General features: G+C 45.3%; 1 non-coding gene across 1 annotated transcript; it reads right to left on the bottom strand.

The window, feature by feature from the left end:
• Positions 1-20276: 20276 nt before the first annotated feature.
• LOC129698489 (U4 spliceosomal RNA) lies at positions 20277-20417 on the bottom strand. The gene has a single exon (XR_008723675.1). It is a non-coding gene; the product is annotated as a U4 spliceosomal RNA (small nuclear RNA).
• Between the last annotated feature and the right edge of the window lie 1350 nt (positions 20418-21767).

The following is a 21767-nucleotide window of genomic DNA, read 5'->3' as shown; positions in this document are numbered from 1 at the left end:
GACCCACTGAGTTACACCACCTCATTGTGTTCTACGCAAGATTCTAGCATCTGCAGCTCCTCCAGAGATGCTGCTTGACCCGCTGAGTTACCCCAGCTCTTTGTGTTTTACATATGAAAGAGAGGGGATCTATCATAGTCGCTGCCTCAAAAAGGCTGCCAGCCTCATCAAGGACCCACACCATCCTGGCCACACACTCATCTCTCTGCTGCCATCAGGTATACAGGAGCCTGAAATCTGCAAAATCCAGGTTCAGGAACAGCTTCTTCCCCACAGCCATCAGACTATTAAACACAACTTCAAACAAACTCTGAACTATAACAGCCTATTGCACTTTATCTGTTTATTGATGTGTGTATATATATATTCTACTAGACTAAATGGGACCCGTTGGGTCCCAGCATCACACTGGAGGGCTGGTCCCCAACGCAATATTCCACCTCCACCAATTCCAATATTGGTGGCCAGCGGGGGGGGGTTGTCTCTCTGGAGTGCTAGTATGGGTGTTGTGGGCTGAAGGGACTGGTTTCCAGAGGGCTGCTATGGACATTGTGGGCCGAATGGATTCTTAGGCTTGCGGCTCAGTCACTCAAGCCTGTTGTGCTGGCAGCTCACTCACTCACGGCTGGTGGGGTGGTAGTTGACACAGCTATTCCTTGAAATTCCATTTCAAGCAGTGTGCAAGGTCAATATTCAAGTGCAGTTTCTTGCCACTTCAAGCAGGGTGCAAGGCCACTAAAGACAGCAAGCCATGACCACTCCCTCCTCCATCTTGCAGAGACTGAGCCACGCCCACACTTCTGGCTTTTATAGTCCCTTCCCCCCTCCCACCAGAGTGGGCGTGGCCTTCATGGTGTGATTTACAGGATAGAGAACTTTAATTAGGCAAGGCAACTTTAATTAGGCAAGGCAACTTTAGCATTTCCAACCCAAAGGCAACACAGCTTTAGCATTTCCAAACCAAAGGCAACACAGCTTTAGCATTTCCAAACTATATTTTCAAAACACATTATGGGCACTGACAGGTCAGTAAAACTAGTCACAGTTTAGTAGACGTGTTCAGTGTAATTCACAGCTCAGACTGAGAGAAGTGACCCTCTCGCTCCCCCATCTTGCAGAGACTGACTGAGGCACTCAACACTTTCGGGTTTTATAGTCTCTCCGGAAGGGGCATGCCCTTCAGCAAAGAGAATCTCAACATTTTTTAAACACTAATAAGTCTTTTATTTTTAATGGATGGGAAAAATCCTCTTGTCCTGTGCAGCGGAGGGGGACTATGAGTAAGATGGCCAAATATCACAGCCGTAAGTGGCAGCGTTTTTTTCTAAAATCTATATATACAGAACAACAGGAAGTGGTCAAGATCAGACTTTTAGTAATATAGATGGTATATGGACACACTGATCTGATCTGTATTTATGATTACAATATCCTGTTGTGCTGCAGCAAGCACGAATTTTATTGTCCTATCTTGGAGACATGACAAGAAACTCTCTTGACTCTTGACACTCTCGCTCAAATGTTAGGAGGAAATGCAAGTACAAATGCAATAGAACATAAACATTTTCTTTGTTGCATCTGTACAAAAATACATTCAAAATTAACATTCATTGCAAATTTGAGAATTCAAGACCATTAGAAAGTTTGCCACATTTTAGTTATGAAACTTTGATGTTTCCTTTTCATTCCCAATTCATTATGGGTCTCTCTCCATTTGTTCTTTTTTTCCACCCTCCTCAGCATCCCCCTTCCTTTGTACATGGATATCACTGGATATCACCCACCCCTACCTGGTTACATCTGCTCTTATCTGGTTCCCACTATCTCTAACCTTTCCCCTCCTCAACACCATCAACTGGCTCTAGGTGCCAGAAATATTATTAATATTATTAGTATTATTATTATTATTATCATTATTATTGTTGTTATTATAGTATTATTATTGTTTTTATTATTATTGTTATTATCATCCTCCTCCACTTCCTACTCCTCGTCCTTTCTCCTCTCCTCCTCTTTCTACTTCTCCTACTTCTTCTTCTTCTCCTCCTCTTTCCCCTTCTCCTCTTCTTTTTTACTGCACAAAGAAAACTTTGAAGATACAAATCTTAAAGATCTACACTGGGTAGAGATGCAATGAAGAGTTCTGCAGCAGGAAGGAAACATTACATCCAGCTCCTGGTCTTTAACTGAAGAACTGAGTAAAAAACAGGACAAAGTAGCATCAGATATGGCAAATCCATTGCACTAAGAAAACCCAAGAAAGGTCGACATAAAGCAATCCAACAGGAAGATACAATGCAGAAACCTATGCCTCTCCAACACCAGACTAAGAGTAATCTACATTCTCAGAGGATTGTATGAACATTTTAAATTAATTGGTGAGATCAATGTAAAATGTCTCCACTAATCATCCAGCAAAGGATTTGAGGATCTGCTTTAGTGAAGCCACTGCACGTTTGGACAGTGCTCCTACCGTCCAACCTGAGGCAGCTTTTCCAAATTTATCCTTCCCCAAGTACCCACTACATTCAATAAATGGAGGTTTCAAGCTCTTGAATATAACACAGAAAGTTATAGTCTCACACACTCATAATATGGCAAAAGAATGGTTAAATCTTTAGATTAGTTATTTTTAAGGATAATAATCTCCTTGTGTTAGAAACTTGTATTTATCGAGGCAACACTGCTCCTATATAAGGAGAATGCTCACTCTGTACATCCCGTTGCAGGGAAGCGCTACTGGAATTTGATATTTCTGAAGGATCGGTACTGACTCACATCCAATGTATTTACACTTATGGAACACATTATTCGAGCTGTCAACACAATTACTTAGGGCTTTGTGATGGAGAATGTATAATATGTTTTATTCTCCTTTATTACGATCATATATAAATTGTTTAAGAAAGAACTGCAGATGCTGGCAAAATCAAAGGTAGACAAAAATGCTGGAGAAACTCAGCGAGTGAGGCAGCATCAATGGGGAGAAGGAATAGGCGATGTTTCGGGTCAAGACCCTTCTTCAGACTGATGTTGGGGGGGTGGGGGGGAGGAAAAAAGAAAGGAAGAGGAGGAGACAGTAGGTTTGTGGTAGAGCTGGCAAGGCGAGGGGAAGGAGTGAGAAAGCAAGGACTACCTGAAATTGGAGGTCAATGTTCATACCGCTGGGGTGTAAACTGCCCAAGCGAAATATGAGGTGCTGCTCCTCCAATTTGCGCTGGGCCTCACTCTGGCAATGGAGGGGTCCCAGGACAGAAAGGTCAGATTCGGAATGGGAGGGAGAGTTGAAATGCTGAGCCACCGGGAGATCAGGTTGGTTATTGCGAACTGAGCGGAGGTGTTGGGCGAAGCGATCGCCAAGCCTGCACTTGGTCTCACCGATGTAGAGAAGTTGACACCTGGAACAGCGGATGCAGTAGATGAGGTTGGAGCAGGTGCAGGTGAACCTCTGCCTCACCTGTAAAGACTGTTTGGGTCCTTGGAGGGAAGGGGGGAAGTTAAAGCGACAAGTGTAGCATTTCCTGCGGTTGCAAGGGAAAGTACCCGGGGGAGGGGGTGGTTTGGGTGGGAAGGTACAAATTGACCAGTGAGTTACAGAGAAAACAGTCTCTGCAGAAAGCAAGAAAGGGGAGGAGATGGGAAGATGTGGCCAGTGGTGGGATCCCGTTGGAGGTGGCGAAAATGTCAGAGGATTATATGTTGTATGCGACGGCTGGTAGGGTGGAGGGTGAGGACAAGGGGGACTCTGTCCTTGGTACGAGTAGCTGGATGGAGAGTGAGAGCAGAGCTGCGGGATATAGAGGAGACCCTGGTGAGAGCCTCATCTACAATGGCAGAGGGGAACCTGGTGTGGAACACCTCATCCTGGGTGCAGATGTGGCACAGACGGAGGAATTAGGAGAAGAGGCAGGCATAGCTGGGGTCCATGCGCGTGCCTATAGCTCCTGTCTTTCCAGGAAAGGCAGAGGTTCATCTGCACCTCCTGCAACCTCATCCGCTGCATCGCTTGTTCCAGGTGTCAACTTCACTACATCGGTGAGACCAAGCGCAGGCTTGTCGATCGCTTTGTCCAACACCTCCGCTCAGTTCGCAATTCCCTCCTTCCCCTCCCCTTCCCAGCTCCCCCACAAGCCTACTGTCTCTGCCTCTTCCTTTCTTTTTCCCGCCCTCCCCCCCACCGACATAAGTCTGAAGAAGGGTCTCGTGCCGAAACGTCGGCTACTCATATATAAAGAGTTACTTTTTTAACAGAAATAAATTTGAATTAGTCCCGACAGATATATTTAAAAGCACTAATCTGTGGGTTCAGAATAGTGTGAAAGGTAAATTCGCAGTGAGATTAAAGTACAATATTTGTATGTAATAAAAACGAATTGCAGATGCTTGTTTATACCGAAGATAGACACAAAATACTGGAGTAACTCAGCGGGTCAGGCAGCATCTCTAGAGAAAATGGATAGGTGACCTTTTGGGTTGGGACCCTTTTTCAGACAGTATGAAGAAGGGCCCCAGCCTGAAATGTCACCTGTTAATTTTCTCCAGAGATGTTGCCTGGCCTGCTGCATTACTCCAGCATTTTGTGTCTAGCTTTGCAATATTTTTATCTATTTCCAATACACTTGAAACTGAGGAATGTTACCATTATACATTAAAAAAAACCTGAAAGATCATGACGAAAGGTCATTAATATGAAATGCTTTAGGTTCGATCTGCACGCAATGTTAATTTATTATTATTTTGAAGATTCACTAAAGGGCCTGTCCCACTTTCATGACCTAATTCACGACCTCTACCGAATTTGCCCTTGACTCATACTCGCAGCATGGTCGTCATGGGGTCGTAGGAGGTCGTAGGTAGGTCGTAGGTAGGTCGTGATGCTAGTCGTAGGTACTCTTGGCATCAAGTAGATCGGGGCGTTTTTCTCGCCTGATGAAAAATGCCCACGAGTAAAAAAGGTCGTGAATTAGGTCGTGAAACTGGGACAGGCCCTTAAGAACTCCAAAATCTTAACTTGACGTTAATATTTTTAAGCATGTTAATTTAATAGGATAGGAATGCAAACAGAAAGGTGAGATTTATATTTATACTAGACTAAGTAAGCTTCACACAGGAGGGCTGGTCCCCCAATGCAATATTCCACCTCTTCACCAATTCCAATATGCACACACACACACACACACACACACACACACACACACACACACACACACACACACACACACACACACACACACACACACACACACACACACACACACACACACACACACACACTCACACACACACACACTCATACACAGACACACACACACACTCACACACACACTCACACACACTCACACACACTCACACTCCCACACACTGACTCACACTGACTCACACTGACTCACACACCATATATATGACAGTACTCTTTCTTGAATCTACTCACAGGCTGAGTGCGGCCTCTCCACTGTGGGGTTTCCGCAGTCAGCGGCACTTCCGCAATCAGCACAACCTCTGCACTCACCGGAAATTACGCAATCAGCGCGACCTGTCCACTATGCGGAAGTCACGAAATGAGCGGGACTTTTGGACTAAACACAGTCGGACCTAATAAAGTATTTATTTCTTCCAAACATAGTCGGACTAAATAAAGCATTTATTCCTTCCAAACACAGTCGGACCTAATAAAGCATTGCAGTTTCAAGCACAGGCAGGGCAGCAGGCCAAACAACTCATGGCATTGTTATTTCATTTCATTTACAATACAATACAACACCATACAATACAATTTATTTGTCGTTTGGACCCCGTTGAGGTCCAAACGAAATGTCGTTTCTGCAGTCATACATACAAAACGAAAAAGACCCAAGACACAACACAATTTACACAAACATCCTTCACAGCGCATCTTCTCCTCGCTGTGAATGAAGGCAAAAAAAAACATATCTCTCCCCTGCACTCCCCTCTCCCCCCCATGTCAGAGTCAAAGACAGAGTCAAAGCCCCCAGCGGGCGATGTTAAATGTGCCGCAGCCATTAAAGCCACGCCGGGTGATGCAAGGCCAAGCACCGGGTCTTGGTGTTGGAGCCCCCGGCGGGCGCTCACAAAGTCCCGCGGCAATTCGAAGCCGTGCGGGGCAGGGATGTAAGGCCCCGCTCCAGGCAATCTTCAACCCCGCAACTCGGGCGGGAGAAGTCGCCGTTGCGGAAGCCCCAAAAAGCGGTCTCCAACCAGGGACCCGCGGGCTCCCGGTATTTCAGTCCACAGACCTGCGGTAGGAGCTTCTGAAACTCCGGGGGTCGGGCCACAGCAGCGCTCCACCACAGCTCCACCCGCTCCGGACTCGGCCAGCTCCGTGAAGGTGAGTCGACCGCAGCTCCGCGACTGGAGACCCAGGTCATTCCTGCTGGAGGCCGCTCCACGTAGCAGCCCCAACGACAATGGAGACCCGACAAAGAAAAAGGTTCCCGTGCAGGGGAAAGAATTTAGTGTTTCCCACACACATACCCCGACAAAAAATAATTTAAAACTACATTTAAACGAAACTGAAAATAATAAAAAAACAGACGGACTGCAGAGGCCGCTGCTGACGAGAGTCGCATTGCAATTTCAAACACAGGCAGGGCAGCAGGCCAAACAACTCATGGCATTGTCATTAAGGGCTAACAAATCATTTATTGCAAGTACATTGCAGACTCACAGTTCAGTTGATTCACAGCTTAGAATGACAGTCGTGGCATCTCCCTCACGATCTTACAGAGTGACTGACTCATGTCCAGGCACCCAGGGTTTTATAGTCCTGCCCCTGACCCCCCCCCCCCCCCCCAGAAAGGCCATTACCTTCTTTGTGGTGATTGACAGGCGAGAGGACCAATCAGCTGATCTCAAGGCTTTTTAAACACTCCACACATTTTTATATTTTTTTCATCGATGGGAAAATCCTCAGGGCTGGTTCAGCGGAGGAGGACTGTGAGAAAAAATCACAGCGATACAGGGTAGCATTTTTTTCTAAAATCAATATACAATGCAGATAGGAAGTGGTCAAGATGAGACTTTTAATTATATAGATAGTACCTTCTAGGAACTCAAAACATCATTAAGTTATTCACTGTAACACATTTGCAGCATAGTAACTGCTGTAATGAAGGAAAGGGGGTAGCTGGTTTGCGTACAGAAATGAAATAAATGACTAAGTTATATGTTTCAGAGTCAATTGTGAATAAATGGTGGAAAACACTCATGCTGTGCTTACAACAGAGGCAAGGCATCTTTTACAGCCATTCGGATGGTTGTAAATGAATTCGCAGAAATGCCTCGCTCCAAAGCTCTGTAAGCAAATCAAAGGAGACAAAAATGTCAAAGAAATCCTTGGCAAGTAGCTGTAATGTTTGAAATCAAAGAAATAGAACATATGGAGATCCACACTTGTGCCCATAAGGTGAAACCAGAAGCATTTGTCTGGTCAATTTAGTCAGGGTGAGAATTACAAAGCTCCCACAATTACTCTAGATAGCAAAGATATCCATCAGATCGAAGTGCTGTTTAATGCAAAGAATGCTACTGCGGTGAAAGAGATTATTAAAATGTATAATTAATTCAAGCATTATTATTCATATCCAATAAACATTTGAACTCCAGATTATTAAAGTGAAAAGATTTTCAAAGAACTTGTGTAAGATTTTATTATAGCTCATTATATACTCAGGAATATTTGGATGGGAACATAGAAAAGATGGTTTGCAATTATGTAACACCTTTCATTTCTTGAGGAAGTTCCAAAGTCATTACACCCAATAAAGTACTTTTAAAGCATTAGCGGAAATGTAATGTACGAAATGCTATAGTAAAGTGGAGTATCTATATCATCTACTTATAGAGTAGTCTAGAATAGACTAGTCTGTAGAATAGATTAGTCTATTCTAGTCTCTATGACCAAGTTAAGACTACATTTGGCCCTGAAACGTGCCGACTTGTATACTGTCTTAGTAATCTATTAATCTTGTATTACTACTCTTCTATTTAAGTATAATTGTGCCTATGTATAGTAAGAAATGTACTGAACTGTGTGCAAAAAAAGGAAGATAGACACAACATGCTGGAGTAACGAGGCAGGTCCAGGCAGCATCTCTGGAGAAAAAGAATAGATGCCATTGAACCGTTGAATCTATGCACAGCTAGCTCTCACAAGCAGCAATGTGATAATGTCCAAATCATTTGTAAAGATAGAGTGATGCATATTGATCTGAACACTTGGGATACCTCCTCAGTTTCAAAATTATTTAGTTTAAGTTTAGTTTAAAGTTGTGGAAGAATGGAAAGGTATGGCTCACTTGCTGGCAGAGGAGATTAGTTTAACTTGGCATCATGTATGGAGTGGACCTAGTAGGCTGCAGGTCCTGTTACTGCCAAGTGCCGTGCTATGTTTTATGTGGTATTCAGGAGTCATAATCTTTGACAATGTAGGATTTCCTCTGCTTTTAATTGAAGTCTCTGGAGTACGGCTGGTCTCCACAACCAGCGGGCATGTTATCATCTATCACAAGTGCCACTCTGGGATCTAATTTGAAGTAATTCTGAAATAAGGAACATAGCTTCAACTAATGATACACAGTGCACAGGTTTATGAAAGGAAATGTGTGTTTGGTGCCTCAGGAAAGATTTGTTAGGGGACGGAAATATTAAAATAGTCTTTCTTTCTCTTTGAGAGGGGAATTGGTGTAAATCATGTGTACTGGTTTTGCTGCCAATTATACATCCTACCTGATTTTTATTTCCATTAATTCAATTATTTAAAATTATGAAACCCAAACTGATCCCAGCTTGACAACATGTGGCGGAATTTAGTTTAATTTAACGGTTATTGACTGAACTTGCCAACTTTGGAGGACTTCCTTATCTCTACTACATTCTCCCCAAATGTCTCCAATGGATAGATTATACTTTATCTGATCCTCTGAGATAGTCCAGCACTTTGTGTCTTTTTCTTATAAACCAGCATCTACAGTTCCTTGTTTCCAATTAAGTACTTTCCCTGTTAAGTAACTCAGCAGGTCAGGCAGCATCTCTGGAGAAAAAGGATGTGTGATGTTTCGGGTTGGAACCTATTCTCCAGTATGAAGAAAGGTTCCAACCCGAAATGTCACCCATCCTTTTTCTCCAGAGATGCAGCCTGGCCCATATGGATACTTCATATCTGTGCTATCCTCCTGGTCATTAATATAAATAGTACAAAAATGACAACTTAGAAGTAATCCCTGGTACACTCCACTACTTTCAACCTTCCAGCCGGAAAAAGCCTCATTTTCTCTGACTCTCTATTTTCTATATGATAACCAGTCTTCAGTTTGTGCGAACATACACCCACCAATACATTTAACTCTTTCCTTGTACACCAGCCTTTTATGTGGCACCTCGTCAAAAGCCTTTTGGAAATCTAAATACACTACTGGGCTCTATGGCTGATGTCTTCATGGAGAGGGGGAAGGGACATACTATATTATTCTCCTCTGCATCTGATCACTCAAGGCCCCACTCCCCCACTCTCTCATCTGCACTGAGGTGTGCTGCCAATGAACACTTTGGCTAATGCCAGAAACCTGCTTATTTTAATGAAATGTAACATTATGGCCAATATATTCCTTCATCCACACAAATCAGACATCCAAGTAATGACTTAGCCGATTCTGCACAAATCTCTCGTATAATACGAGTTTTGCCTGTTAGAATTTGTGGCACAGATTCCTAAAAGCACATTTTATGGAAATGAAAGTAATATTTAAAAATAGTTTCAGGATGTGTTTTTAAGAAAAAATCAAATAACCCCCATTCCCCTCTCTCCCTCCCCCCCCCCCCCCCCACACCCCCGCCCTGAATTAACAGAGAAATAGGAAATAACGTAGCAAGACTTCAAAAAGGGTCCTTAAAATAACATGGACACACTCAATATGCAGCATCTCTGCAGCAACCTTTCATTTCTACAACCCATGGAATTGATCATAGAAATATGTAAGTTAAACTTTAAATAAAATCAATCACACTCAATCATGTTGTCAATATTTCATTCGAAATGAAATACTGTTTTCTGATAAGCAAGGTACAGATAGAATATTTGAGAGGTTTTGCGGATAGATATATATATAATAAATACTCATGACTTGTTGCTACATGGTAATGTGCCAGCAGAAATAAAGGAACGGAGATGAGCTTTAAAAACAGATGCCTTTCAAGGAGGATTACACAATTGCTACTTAATTAATTTGATCTTGCAGAATTGTAAAATAGCTCTCGAGGGATGTGCAATAAGAAAACTTTGATTTAAAAAATGCATTAAGTGCACTGGGGCCTCATTTGGACAAAAAATGATGATAGCTGAGCTTTCCTGTCATTAGTGATAGCGTTTAATCTTATGCTTTTTATAATAAATCTGTAATTAAAGCAGCACTTCAGCACTTAGTTTCTATCGTGTTAATTTACTCTTAAATTTGCAATGAAATGCAGGTCGGAGCAGCTATTTTCTACTTGGCAGGGCTCAACAGGCTCCTGTATCATGGGACTGCTGCCTGCTGTAAAACTGTCGACAAGCATTTTACTGTGATTTTCAAGAGAGATCAATGCATTCGATGTCACGGAGCCCCCGTGCTGGGCATAAAATGGGTACATCGTGGCTAAAGTTTGCAATGAGCTGGCTCACGCTAAATTTGTTTACCACATTAAGGGTAAATCCTTTAGTCCCATTCTTCAGATTAGCCTTCATATTTGCGAATCAGGAGTGTATATGCATTTTGAAGAAACTCACCACTACATTTATTTACAGAGCTGCCAACATTGGGTGAGAGTTGGGAGTGAGAAATTGTGAGAGACCAAGCCCGAGGGAGTATAGCGACCGGGGGGGGGGGAGGGGAAGGAGAGTGTCCCCTTCCCATTGGTACGGAACATTTGCATTTTTCAGCTTGAAATTGTGCAATATGGTGCATACTGTAGCGAGTCTTTTAACTTACACTTGAATGCAATATATATGCTTTAAATAGGATTGTAGCGTTTTTGAAAGGAGGGAGGCTGTGCGATCACTGATCACTGGCCTTGGGGGTACCCGGTGAGGGAGTGGAGCAACCGAGTGGGGAGAGGGTGTGGAAGAAGGGTGTCCCCCCTCCCAGGGTAGGAACTTTTTGAAATTTGATGTATTAAAATCATGTTTTAGTGCACTGTAGAAGTATGATTTCAATGTTTTTTGTATGAAGTATTTTTAAGAGGTAACTTTTTAAGGGGTAACTTTATCCACACAAAGGGTGATGGGTGTATGGAACAAGCTGCCAGAGGAGGTAGTTGAGGCAGGAGCCATCCCAACATTTAAGAAAAAGTTAGACTGATACATGGTTAGGACAGGTTTGGAGGTATGGACCAAAAGCAGGTGGCGTAGCTGGGACATGTTGGCGGGTTTGGGCAAGTTGCACCGAAGGGCCTGGTTTCACAATGTATGACTCCATGACTACATTATACCTCCACCATGCATGAATGCTTCAAAATCAAGTGATCAAGTTTTATTGCCATGTACTCAAGCATAGAAACATAGAAAATAGTTGCAGGAATAGGCCATCTGCCCTTCGAGCCAGCACTGCCATTCAATATGATCATGGCTATTCATCTAAAATCAGTACCTCTTTCCTGTTTTTTCCCCATATCCCTTGATGTCGTTAGCCCCAAGAACTAAATGTAACTCTCTCTTGAAAACATCCAGTGAATTGGCCTGCACTGCCTTCTGTGGCAAAGAATTCCACAGATTCACAACTCTCTGCGTGAAGAAAGTTTGTTCTCATCTCAGTCCTAACTGGCCCCCACTTTATTCTTAAACTGTGACCTATGGTTCTGAGCGCCCCTAACATCGGGAACATTTTTCCTGCAGTTACAGTAAGTGAAAATCTAGCAGGCAAGCAGGATGTCTTTTTGAAGTGCACTATCTTCCACCGTATCTACCCAGTGCTTGGTACTTACTTCCAGCAACCACTGGATGTCCTCCAGGATGCACCGAGCCGCAGCCTGATCCATGCCGGTCACTTGGGCGAATTCGGCACAGAGACTCTCACGGCAGCGGCGCAACGCTTCGACGCCTCCGACGACCCGGGACTCTTGCACTGAGGCTGCTCCATGGCCGGAGCTGCAGTGAGCGACTCGCCAGCGCGGAAAACACTCTCCAGCCCCGCTCCTCGTCTGCATCTGTCCCCGCTGCTGCTTCCGCTTCTAACACCCGCGGCCCATGCAGTTGATATGAGTTTTGAAATTTTCGTTGATCAAGAATTTCTCACAGCAGAGCGAGAGAAATTTGTGATCAGCGTGAGAATTTGGTGAAATGCGTGATTCTCACGCTCAATGCATGGGAGTTGGCAGCCCTGCTTCTCTATCCCCCTCTCCCTCCCCCCTCTCTCTCCTCTCTCTCCACCTCTCTCTTCACCTCTCTTTCTCGCCCCTCTCTCCCTCCCACCTCACTCTCATTCTCTCTCTCTCTCCCCTCTCTCTGTCACTCACACATCCCCCTCCCCCCCTCTCTCTCTCCCCCTCCCTCCCCTCTCTCTCCTCTCTCTCCCCTCTCTCTCTCTCCCTCTCACTCTCTCCTTCTCTCTCCCTCTCTCTCCTCTCTCTCTCTCTCTCCCCCTCTCTCTCTCCTCTCTCTCTCTCTCTCTCTCTCTCTCTCTCTCTCTCTCTCTCTCTCCCTCTCTCTCTCTTCCCCCTCTCTCCCTCTCACCTCTCTCTCCCCCTCTCTCTCCCCCTCCCTCTCTCTCTCTCTCCCCCCTCTCTCCCCTCTCTCTCTCTAACTCTCTCTCCCCTCTCTTTCCCCTAACTCTCTCTCCCCCTCTCTTTTTTTTTTTTCCAAAGACTTTATTCAACACATCAAATACTACAACAGATCAAGTCATACACAAAATGAACTTACATTATATCAAGTGTCATTATAGTACAACATTACAATCATTATTCACAATACTCTCAACCCCAGGCGGTGACCATTGCCCACGGAATACCTCCAAAGTCCCTGTGAACACCGCATGTTCCCTCTCCAGGGACACACGTGCACGGACGTAGGCCCAAAAGAGGGGCCAGCAGCCGACTTTTGCCTCCTCTCCTCTCCCCTCTCCTCCTCTCCTCTCCCTCTCCCTCTCTCCTCTCCCCCTCTCTCTCTCTCTCTCTCTCTGTCTCTCCCTCTCTCACCCATCTCAGCCTCTCTCTCTCTCTCCCCATCTCCTCTCCTCTCCTCCCTCTCTCCCTCCCCCTCTCTACCCCTATCGATCTCCCTCTTCCCTCTTCCCCATCTATCTCCCCATCTCTCTCCGCCTCTCTCTCGCTCTCTCCCTCCCTTTCCAGCTCCCTCTCTCTCCCCCTCCCTCTCCTCTCTTTCCCTCTAACGCCCTCTCTCCCCCCTCTCCCTCTCTATCTCCTCTCCCTCCTCTCTCTCGTACCCTCCCTCCCTCCCTCCTTCCCCCCCCTCTCTCTTCATCCCTCACCCCTCTCTCTCTCCCCCCTCCCCTCCTCTCCTCCTCCTCTCTCTCTCTACCTCTCCTCCCTCTCTCCCTCCCATTCTCCTCCCTCCCACCTCTCCTCTCCCCTCCCGCCCTCTCCTCTCCTCTCACCCTCCTCTCCTCTCTCTCTCTCTCCCCTCCCTCTCTCCCCCCTCCTCCCCCCTCCTCCCCTCTCCTCTCCCCTTCTCTCTCTCCTCTCTCCCCCTCTCCCCCTTCCTCCACTCCTTCTCTATCTCCTCCTCGCTCCTCCTCTCTCCTCCCTTCCTCTCTCCCCCCTCTCTCTCCCTCCCCTCTCCTCTCCCCTACCTCTCCTCTCCTCTCCCGCCCTCCTTCCCCCTCCACCTCTCCCCTCCCCTCCCTCCCCTCCCTCCCCACATAACTCTCCTCCCCTCCCCTCTCCCTCCTCTCTCATCCCCCCCTCCTCCCCTCTCCTCCCCCCTCCTCTCCTCCCCTCTCCCCCTCTTCTCCCCTCCCCCTCTCCCCACCTCCTCTCCAACTCCCCTCTCCTCTCACCTCCGCTCCTCCTTCCCTCTCCTCGCCTCCCTCTCTCCCCCCTCTCCCCCCCTCCTCCCCTCCCCCTTCCTCTCCTCCCCTCCCCTCTTCTCTCAACCCCTCTCCTCCCCTCCCCTCCCCCCTCCCCCCTCCCCTCCCTCTCCCCTCCCCTCTCCCCCCCCTTCTCTCTCCCCTCCCCCTTCTCACCCCTCCCTCTCCCCCCCCCCTCTCTCTCCCTCTCTCCCCTCCCCTCCCTCTCTCCCCCTCTCTCCCTCTCCCTCCTATCCCCCTCTCCTCTTCCCTCTCTCTCCTCTCCTCTCTCCTCCCTCTCTCCTCCTCCCCTTTCTCCGCCTCACCTCTCTCTCCCCCTCCTCTCCCTCTTCTCTCTCTCCATTCACGCCCCCTTTCTTCCCTCTCCCCTCTCTCTCCTCTCACCCCCTGTCTCCCTGTCTCCTTCTCCTCTCACCCCCTGTCTCCCTGTCTCCTTCCCCTCTCTCCACCTCCCTTTGAGAGTCTGTCCCTTCGGCACAGAGACTCTCGCGGCAGCGGCACAACGCTTCCGATGGCCGTGTAGAATTGGACCATCGTTGCCTGTGGCAGATTGTGCTTCCTCAGCTGCCGCAGGAAATACATCCTCTGTTGTGCCTTTTTTACTAGTAGGAGGAATGGTCCACTAACTCATCGTGATTGCTATTCCTCCCCTCTCATTGCCTCCCATATTCTTTCCCTAAGCTCTGGGTATGAGTAATATAATTTAAAGAAGCAACAAAGGTACTTTATTTATGATGAAGATGGACACAAAGAGATGGAGTAACTAAGTAGATCAGTCAGCATCTCTGGAGAAAAATGATGGGTGACGTTTCTGGTAGGGACCCTTCTTCAGACCCTCCTACTACATCCTACTATTCATGAAGCAACTCACAGAGCCACATCCTCACAATTGCTCTGTGTCCAACATCTTTTTTCTGGAATTTCCAGCACACAAATTGGTCACAGTGCCGAGGGAATGGATCAGAAAGTGGGATAATATTGAACTAGTGTGGACGGGTGATCAATAGTTGGCGTGGGCAGAAGCAAAGATCCTGTAGCAGAGCTCTGCTATAGGATCTTTGGGCAGAAGGGCCTATTTTCACATGTAAGAAGGAACTGCAGATGCTGGTTTCGAAGATAGACACAAAGTGTTGGAGAAACTCAGCGGGTTTCTATCACAAACTCTGTCCCTGAGACCCTAATTCCAACCTTCTCCCTGGCAACTGTGTGGGATTCAATAACCAGTGTCATTTTTCACCCGAACTGATTATGGAACCACTTAGCACAGCTGTTACTAAGACTGACATTTGCACTTGGTTACATTAGGACCTTCAATAATGCCTCAGCTCATTTGAAAACTCTGTTCATATTTTTGTTATCTTTAGACTTGACTCATCCAATGCTCCTCTATTCTACAATTCATAACCATGGTCATCAAGGTTCCGTTCCACGTATCCTACTTTACACCAAATACTTTTGACCCGTCACCCTGTTCCTGCTAAAACTTAAGTTTAAAACTCCAACATCTCTTTCTCTGAATTCTCCTTCAGGTCTCCGAAATCCTCCAAAATTTGCCTCACCAATTCTAATTTTTTGAACATCCACAAACTTAATTGCTGTGTTTATTTTCTGATGGATATTTAGAGGTAAAGGTTTTCCAAATGGCAGTTGGAGGCAAAAATAACATAAATTTGGGGCTGTAAAATAGAAAGATTAAACAAGAACTCACCGTTTGAAGTTCGATCTTTATTTTATGAGAAGTTGGAGTAAGAGACTACGTGAAGAACCCGCCAGCCCGCTTGCGCATCAATCTTTAAAGCAACTGTATGAAACCACAGACCACTTGCACCAAATTAAACTATATAAAGATTAATAACGCTTGACTTACCAAATGATCTTTATGAGATTCAGGGTTGGGAGTGGAGGGCATGTAGTCTCTCACTCCAACTTCTCATAAAATAAAGATCAAACTTCAAACGGTAAGTTCTCGTTTAATCTTTCTATTTCATACCAAAGTCTCGTGAGAGACTGCGTGAAGCCTTCAAAGCTCTGTGGTTTCATGCAGTCAACCAATCTGTATGTGAAAACACTAAACAGATAAACCATAAATAGTAGAAAGGACATGGGCCATTAACAACATGATGCTAACTTTACATACATGTACATCGCCCTTAATTGAACCACAGTCCCAATTGCCTTTGGGTTAGACAATAGCTCATGCAACACTCTATCTGCAACTGTCCAGACATGTTCAACAAAATGTTATAACTTCTGAAAGTGCGCTTATGTGAGCCTCCTGCTGTTGCAAGAAACTGATCTAAGAGGAATATCCATTCTACTGGCTGCTGACGAGCCAGCCGCCCTGGTAGAGTGAGACTTGAAATTATTTGTATTCACTCCTGCTTTCAGCTGCTTACACTCTATCCATCTTGAAATAGTCTGCACCAACAATCTCTTGTGAAACTATTATATAACTATGAAGAAACTTTTCTTTCATCTCACAGGTTCTTAGTAACCTCAGTGTATCTTATTACATAATAAACACCCTCAAATCTCTGATCTGGTGGGTATGCTGTCAACTCCAACTTGTACCCAACTGTGGCTGTTTTGCTTTATGAGTTCATTCAAATAAAATTCTACCCTCTTGTCAGGTATGACCGAGAGATCCAGACGGAGATTGTGTAAAGACTGAGCTCTTCGTGCTGAAATCAGCCATAAGCATGACTAACTTAAGAGTAACTGCTCCAACATTTGGGATACAGCTGATGATAATTTTCATAAAAATCTATACTGATTACACATTCCACACTACTTTGTATCTAGGCTTTAGAGTGTTCATATAAAAGACACCTTCCATAACCTTAGTCAACAGTGAGTGAGAACCAATCATTTATTGTTCCACATAGTACTAGATACAACAACAAAGCAGTACAAGCAGTGTTAATTATGCTATAATATAGTTGCTTCTCTTAAACCCAAACTGAAAGAAAACCACAAATCTCTGCTACTTCCGTTTGAAAGTAGCTCACATGTGTCTCTTCACAAAACTTTCCATACACCCTTGCAGTGATAGATGCACGAGAAATAGGTTGAACTAGCCACCGCTCATGTCTTCGAGCAAATATAGGATCTTCTTTCTGTGGACTTATTTACAATGGAAGCCATGGTTGAGTAGGCCAATTTGGCTCTGCTATATTTTATGTTGCCTTGTCTTAAATTACCTTAGGAGGCATCTACTGATAAATACCCTGAGCCTTATCTGTGGGTAGGGTCTGAGACATATCTGCAGAGTTTATGACAAAATCTAAATATGTAATAGATAATGCCGGTTCCAGTATGGATTTCCTGGATGAATAACAAACCCTAGATGCTCTAGGAGCACCTTGGTTGCTGAAACGGCTAACTCTGTGACACTTGATCTCTACCCTACAATAAGCATGTCCTCTCTAAACTCCATGACAAATTGCCCTTTAGAACTGAGTAGGGCAGCATTGACCTTAGGATCTTTGTAAATAGCCTAGGGCTGAAGTTAACCCGTTAGGTAGAGCCTAAAATTTCCACAATTGGTCTTGCCAGATAAACCTCAGATATATCCTGTGACTCTCGTGGGCCTTCGAGATCGATTGAGGCCGTAAAGTAATCCCCTGTACTCAGCTATTTTGCTGAATGAAAATTATCCATCTTAAAATGGTTTCAACTTGGATAGCCATAGTTTCCTCTTTAGACCGTATGTACGGAATTCTAAGCTTCACTTGCTGCGGAGGAAATGAATCAGCCAGAAACTGAATCTATAACCGTTTATGATTTGTAAAATGGAAAGATCGGAGGTTATCTGTCCCCACCTGTTGTTGAACCGTCTCAACCTATCTCCGACTTGAATATCGTCAGCAAATCTCATGCGACTGATGGAATAATATTTGCATACCTCGACGGCCTCCACCTCATTGTCGCTTTGCTATGCCGAGACAGACGGTGGCTGTAGATGTGATCAAGGCAGTTTCTAAGAAAGCACTTGCTATAAAAACCACCAAGGCTGCCAATAAAATAATTGACAAAAGGTGATTATTACCCCCCGCCACCAATATCCAGCAACCCCTGAGACTGACACCACCAAAAATGGCCTTAGGCGGATGATCAATAGAGTCAACTGACCCAAGACTTTGCTCTGTCCCCTTGGCTCAGGCATCCTGGCCAGCTGGGGAACGATACTGAGTATGTGGAGTGCGCTGCTTCCATGGTAAGCGCTGAAAACCTGCGAATAAAAAGCCTTCAGGCTTGGTTTTAATTGGGTAGGCCTGGTGCTCCAACCAGCCCCTGTGTAGTGGTATCTGCCACTCATTTGGTAGGGATGATATGCATGCAGGTAAACGGAAGTATAATATAATGCAAGGCTGAATCAGGAATTACCTTGCAGTCCTGAATCAGTAATTAAGTCGCCAGAGTGTATAACACAATCTCTTCGACCCGCCACTCAATCAGGAATACTGGTATTGAGAGCCTATGGATTATTATAAATACATTGTTGATTCACAACATGAACCTGCAGGTCAGATAAAAATTGTATTATATGCCAGACCAGCTTCCTGCTGATAACTACCTTTCCCAGGGAGGATGGCAATGATGATTCCAATGAACCAGCAATTCTACTAACTGAGGAGAAATAAACCATATGTTGAGGAAGACTTCAACTATTTCATTCTACTGAGCAGTCTGATAACCTCAATCACAGATGATGAGGCAGTGCTTCCCTGGTCACTATGACCCCTATGGCCAGCCAGTTCCATGATGGTCTACCCTGAACCAGGGTAAACAAACTGTTCCTACTTGGAACTTACAGAGGTTACTATGCAAGGCACCCTGCCAATGTCTCTACATCAACCTGATCTATCCCAGAGACAGCCCAAACCTGGGCCGACAGACTGCTCCATTTCGGATTTTACGGAGGTTAATAACGAGACCTTACTTACCAACGCCTCTGACCCCGGGTCGATTTGCTTGTTGGAGCTTCAGCGAGGTTTCATTTGCAGACACTGTCTGTCATGCTTGTCATATCTGTTAGATAGCTGATGTCGCTGGCCAACTCCTCTTGTAGTGGCTTGTCCGTCCCCGAGGGGACAGCAAATTAGGAGGCAAGAGCAGGCAGCTCGTCCTTATGCGATTCTCGCACATCATGCAATAAAGCATGGGATTCAGGCACATAGCCATGTTCGGATCAGTTCCATACTGATCTCTGACACTCTCTTAGAGTTGGAGAAATAGTGCATCCGGAACCAGGCGTTGCCACATGCGTATGCCTCGGACTGCCTGTGCATGCTTCCATAACACAGAGCATATTTTGTGACACCATCTCCGATAGTCTTTCGAGTGGGAGGAATATTCCAACCCTGAACCAGGGGTAGCTAGAGGCATATGACTTGAACTGCCTGTGCATGCTTCCGTAATACGGAGCATAATATTTGGCACCATCTCCATCACTTCTTTCATCCGAGTGGGAGGACTTATGCAAACCTGAACCAGGAGCTGCCTCAGGCATGTGTGCATATACTTTGGCACCATCTCCATCACTCCGTTCATCCGAGTGGGAGGAATATTGCAACCCTGAACCAGGAGCTGCTGCCTGACATGCCTTCGTAACACGGAGCATTTCTTGTGCCACCATGTGATTCATCAGATGTTGTAATTGAGACAAACGCCCAATCACATCTGCCATAGATGTCCCAAATCATCCAACAAGACCTGTCCCACAGACTTGGCTTTGACTTTGCCCCGACTCAGGGTTGTCAGGCTGCTCCCTTCAGCAGCCGAACCGGGACTAGCTGTGCAGATTGGTGATCTGTTGGTATCATCATTATACTTACCAGACAGGTTGCACCTGCTAGTGACTCCGAGTCCTTGCTCCCTTCTGGAGCCCCAACGGAGTATTACAGGGAAGGACTGGAGCGCCTCTGGCCAACTCGGATGAGCCAGCATTATAATCTGAGTCACCTCTTCCCGATAGTCCGCTAGACAGAGTGGGAGAAATACTTTAAAACATTTTTTTTTTAATACTGCAACCCTGCCAGGTGTCGTCACAGGCAAATGTGATTAAAAGAAGCATATCCCCATTAAATCAGAGATTCAACTGCTCTATCGATATCCACAGTTGGAATCCCTTATAAAAGAATCTCCAACAGTCCCCTCTAGTGAGCGGGAATTACTATGAAACCACCAGGTGAAGCTCCCACAGGAGTCTGATAGGTACATTTTAATTTTTGTTCTAAGTCTCCGCAGAGACTGTCAAAAATTGCCATTGCTGACTATATTTCAAGTCGTCATAGCGGGGTGTTGGGAAAAATTTTGAATAAGCAATAATCGTGCCTCGGGTAAACCTCATCGGCTACGATACTGCCACTGTGCAAAGCTGCTCAAAAAAGGCTTCCTAAGCCAGGAGCTCTGGACTGCTACGGCAAGTCCAATTTCACTACACCATTGTGATAATAAATGTCCTTTGTAATTATCATTTTTAATATAAAGTTTATTGGCATCATATGATATCGTTATATTGCCAAAGAATTAAATATGACCTTTGAATGCTCTCTACTACCATAGTCACAAACGTGACCGAGTGGCAACCGCTATTAATGACAACTCTATTTACAGCTGCCCAAAAATAAAGCATACACTATATGCTGCTGCAGCATAGCTGAGCCCCTCCGCTAGCAGCAACTATGTTTAAAATTGGTCGGCGCTACGGCAGCTGAGCTTATCTGAGCGGCTATTTTTAACTCACCGGCTGCTAAACCTCCTGCCGCAATTTATGAAATCCTAGCTCCTTACGGAGCCCCGCGGCTGCCTCCAAATCTGTCTGCCTGCTCCCGTTCGGAGCTCTGATGCCGGCAGCCGTCATCCCAGCTCCTATGGAGCCCGACAGCGGCCTCCAAATTCGGCCGCCTGCTCCCATGCGGAGCTCGAACGGCGGCACTCGCAACATTTTTCTCTCGCTCCTTATGGAGCTTCCACGGTGGCTCAAACCCCGGCCACTTCCATAGCTGCACTGGGCCCGCTATCGGAGCGGCCCGCTGAAAGTAAAATTGACTTGCCTGCCAGAGCAGTTTCGAACTGCTCCGACTCGTGCGCCATGCGTTAGACGTATTGACGCGCATGCAGGCTGGCGGGCTCTTCACGTAGTCACTCACATGATTGAAATAAAATAGATCGAACTGTCACATCACACTTGGTAAACTGCAGAGGTTTTACAGTTTTTCATTCAATCCCCCAACTGAACACCTCTCAAGATTTGTGTACAGTTAGTAATGAATATATGCTGACAACAGATTTCCCTTGTAACTTGGTATGCTGACACTCTTCTGATGAATTATACCTCTGCTCACTTAAATTATTTCATGCATACAAATAGTTTAAATGTTGACTTCTCATCTATTTAAACTGCCTGGATCTAAATGAATGATCAGTTGAGTTATTAATCCACCCTCTAATGTATAATGTTCAGATGGATAGTTGAAATAAGACAAAGCTTTTTTAAACAATTCATTTTATAAACCAAGAATGAATCAGTGAGTAAAATTGTGAAGTAGGTAGGTCGTGATATATTTTATAGACGCTGGTTATTCAAGCCTTTGGTTAGTTCCTCCAACACAAGCACTTTTTCTCTCTGCTATATATCTGTCACTTGTGTTGCCAATCTCAGTTATCACTTTGAACTTTTAAGATGCTTTGCAGGGTAAGCTCCACTATAAATTTGACTTGGGTTTG

This window comes from Leucoraja erinacea, chromosome 6 (genome assembly GCF_028641065.1).
Source record: "Leucoraja erinacea ecotype New England chromosome 6, Leri_hhj_1, whole genome shotgun sequence".
Classification (NCBI taxonomy): Eukaryota; Metazoa; Chordata; class Chondrichthyes; order Rajiformes; family Rajidae; genus Leucoraja; species Leucoraja erinaceus.
The sequence above is the reverse complement of the archived record's forward strand: the minus strand, read 5'-3'. Positions and strand labels throughout refer to the sequence as shown.